The sequence below is a fragment of the Sapajus apella genome, unplaced genomic scaffold (genome assembly GCF_009761245.1).
Source record: "Sapajus apella isolate SASKATOON/1434 unplaced genomic scaffold, GSC_monkey_1.0 scaffold26, whole genome shotgun sequence".
Taxonomy (NCBI): domain Eukaryota; kingdom Metazoa; phylum Chordata; class Mammalia; order Primates; family Cebidae; genus Sapajus; species Sapajus apella.
In genome coordinates, this window is record NW_022436966.1 from 8,229,458 (window position 1) to 8,233,225 (window position 3,768).

Below are 3,768 nucleotides of genomic sequence, written 5' to 3' on the forward strand. Positions count from 1 at the left end.
ATTATAGGCTTGAGCCACCGCGCCCGGCCTAATTAAATTTTTATATTAAATTAACTTGGTTATGACAGCTGGTTTTCCATTTCTCCAGGTTGAACTTCTTGGTTAGGCCAATCAGTTTGCAAGTTGGCACTGTTTCAGCACCTCACTGAAACCCTCACAGAACTTGATGTCACCCTGGTTCTGGGCACACTCCAAAAACTGTTTGATCTCATAGAAGCAAGGCTGCTGCTGCTGTGCCAGCTGGGTTCCCTGAGGATCCTGGTAAGTAATGTCAGGCCTCTGGAGCTCAGGATCACTTCCTCCACTGAAGCCCCCAGCAATGGCGTGGCCCAGTGTGTGCCCCACAGCAGAGCCCACAGCCACGCCAGCTGCAATCTTTGCCATCTGGGCCAGCAGACCTGGCTGCCGGGGCGCAGCAGCAGGAGAACCAACTGCAGAGGGAAGTGCCGCTGCTGGCTGAGTGGCTGGTGCTGACCTGGGCACAGCTCTCATCTAAGGGGCCCGGCTGGCCGGAGTGGCCATGTGGGAGGTGCGGCTGTGGCTTCGGCTTCCACGCGGCATCCTAGCTACGGGGCGGCTCGGCCTTTAGACGTGCAATCAATTGTATGTATTTTTAGTAGAAACTGGTTTCACCATGCTAGCCAGGCTGGTCTTGAACTCCTGACCTCAGGTGATCCGCCCGCTCTGGCCTCCCAAAGTGCTGGGATTACAGGCGTGAGACACTGCACCTGGCCTAAAAGACACATTTAGGACTATTAAGAGCAGCAGTTTCCATAATAACCAAAGCTGGAAGCTGCCCAAATGTCCATCAGTGGTAGAATGAATAAATTGTGGTATATACGCATGATGGAATGTTATTTATCAATGAGAATGAATAAACTACAGCTGCATAAAACCACATGGGTGAACTTCACAAACTTAAAGTTGAGAATCCAGATATCAAAACATATTAGTCCAGCCCAGAGCGGTGGCTCACACCTGTAATCCCAGCACCTCAGGAGGCTGAGGCAAAAGAATCGCTTGAACCTGAGAGGTGGAGGTTGCAGTGAGCAGAGATTGTGCCACTGCACTCCAGCCTGGGCAACAGAGTGAGACTCTGTATCAAAAAAATCAAACCAAAACAAAAACAAACAAAAAACCATATTATTCCATTTGTATAAAGTTCAAAAAATAAACAAACTAATTTATGATGTCAGAAGAGAGGATATAATTAATCTTAGGGGATTTTGTTACTGGAACGGTCACAAGAAGGTTCCTAGGGTTGTGATAATGTTCTGTTTAAGATTTGTGGGCAATACGGAAGAGTGTGAGCTTTGAGGAAATTCATCAGTCTGAACAGTAATGATCTGTACATTAATTCATCAAGCTGAACACTTTCTGAATCTTTGAAATTTCAACATTTACTTTAAACGTGCCCTTTGATCTGAGATCCAATCTGATTTAAACGTTACCTGAATGCTATCTTGTTTCTTTGGGTCACTTTTTTCTTTTTTCTTCCAGGGCTTTCAGAAAGACTGTAACTATTAAAAAGGGAAGTTCTCTGTAGCTCCTTGCAGCACTGTGAACATAATATACACAAATGTTCTAGAACAGCCAAGTGACACAGCATTAAGCTACATCATTAGTATGCAATAGCTAACTAGTTTGGAAAAATAGGCTGAAATGCAACGTTGCAAATAGCATATGGCTTTTGCCCCATTTAGATAAATCATTAACCCAGTCACTCTGTGGTACAGGGTATTTGATTAACCTTGTAAACCAAGTCAGGGAGAAAATGTAGAGGCTGTGGCTGCCTTCCTCCCTGAGTTAACAAAGAAAGGCAAATAATTTGGTAAAGGCTTCCAAACACCAGGTGTCTCCTGTCCATCTTTTGATTGTCGTCACCAAATGTGTCTTTTCTCTGATTTCGAAGGGAGGAAACACCTTCACAGGGGATTTTTAAGTGACTATAAAGAAATATCCAATCAAAATATACTATTCCTCTGTCAATTAACCCATGGGAAAATTTCAGGGGAGTTGGAATGGGCTATTGGTTTATCTACCACCAAATGTTGACAATCTAATGAAAGTTCACGTTTTATCTTTCTTCTTCTTCTTTTTTTTTTATCACTAGAGAAAGATACTTTATTTTCACAATAAACGCTTCCTTCCCATGGCAATGGCAATTTCTTCAATGTCCGCCTTTGTCAGCAGCTGCAGTTAATAAAATGGTTCATTTAGTAGCGGGCCCAGTGGCTCAGGCCTGCAATCCCAGCACTTTGGGAGGCCAAGGCGGGTGGATCACCTGAGGTTAGAAGCTCAAGACTGGCTTGGCCAACATGGTGAAACCCTGTCTTTACTAAAAATACAAAAGTTAGCGGGGCATGTGGTGTGGACCTATAACCCCAGCTACTTCAGAGGCTGAGACAGGAGAACTGCTTGAATCCAGGAGGCAGAGGCTGCAGTGAGCCAAGATCATGCCACTGCACTCTAGCATGGACGACAGAGCGAGACTTCATCTCAAAAAGAAAAAAAGTTAGAATTACACTTTTTTTATATTTATATAAAATATTTATATAAAATAAAATAAAATGGCATCGTTTAGCGATGAGCACTTACTCAGCCAGAAGGGGGCGTGCAGAAACAGCAACCGAAGATTTTAATGAAGTCTGAGATCTGTATCCTGCCTGTGGCTGCCAGATTAACCTAGCTGAAGTTAGTGAGACTTCCCCAAAGACTTTGAGCAGCTCTCCATCGCTTAATAAATCAAGTGCAAACTCTGTACTCTTAAAAATTTAAGCTTAACTCAAGATGATTATTTCAATTAAGATGATGGTGTATTTTGGTCCCTGTTGGAAAAGTCTGAAATCATATACTATATATTTGTAGGAGTGTGTGTAGTGGGGAGCTATGGCAATTTTTTTGTTTATTTTTTGAGATGGAGACTTGCTTTGTCGCCTGGCTGGAGTGCAGTGGCGCGGTCTCAGCTCACTGCAACCTCTGCCTCGTGGGGTTCAGGCGACTCTCCTGCGTAGCTGGGATTACAGGTTCCTGCCACCACACCCAGCTAATTTTTGTATTTTAAGTGGAGATGGGGTTTCACCATGTTGGCCAGGCTGATCTGGAACTCCTGACTTGAGGTGATTCACCTGCCTCGGCCTCCCGAAGTGTTGGTGCTGGGATTACAGGCGTGACCTACCACACCCAGCCCCAGCCATATGTCTGTGTGTGTGTGTGTGTATGTGTATATATGTTGTATTTGACCGGAGCGTAGAAAGTTATCACCAAGACAAAAGTATGCCAGATTGCAGGGTCATTTATTATGCCGGCGACCACAGAGGACTCACGTCTCTCCAACCTGTGGTGCCAAAAGGAGGGTGCCATGATTTTTTATACCCGAAAAACCACCTTGGGAGTGGGGGTGAGGGGCGGGGATGGGGATGATAAGGTTTCGGACATTTCAAGGGCTAGGGGACTTTTGTCATTCTGTTTGTTACCTCAGTGGTTTACAGAAGTCAAGATATACATTTGTTTACACATCACAGATTTTAGCAGTTACTGATAAGAAAAGGTAAGCAGCTTTACATAGTTTTGAAGAACAAACTAGCAGTTCTATTTACAGAGGCCAAGGACAGTAGTTATTGTGAGGGGAATGGGGCAGCCATTTCAACTTATCTAAAAACAGTTTTGCATTTTATAAAATAGTTTTGCTCCGGTTCTGGCTCTAGGCCAGCACAATATCACATATATATATATATATATATATATATATTTTTTTTTTTTTTTTTT

The 3,768-nt window shown here is 43.7% G+C and overlaps 1 pseudogene; it reads right to left on the bottom strand.

The window, feature by feature from the left end:
* Positions 1 to 61: 61 nt before the first annotated feature.
* Positions 62 to 540, bottom strand: LOC116560400 (annotated as a pseudogene).
* Positions 541 to 3,768: the final 3,228 nt, after the last annotated feature.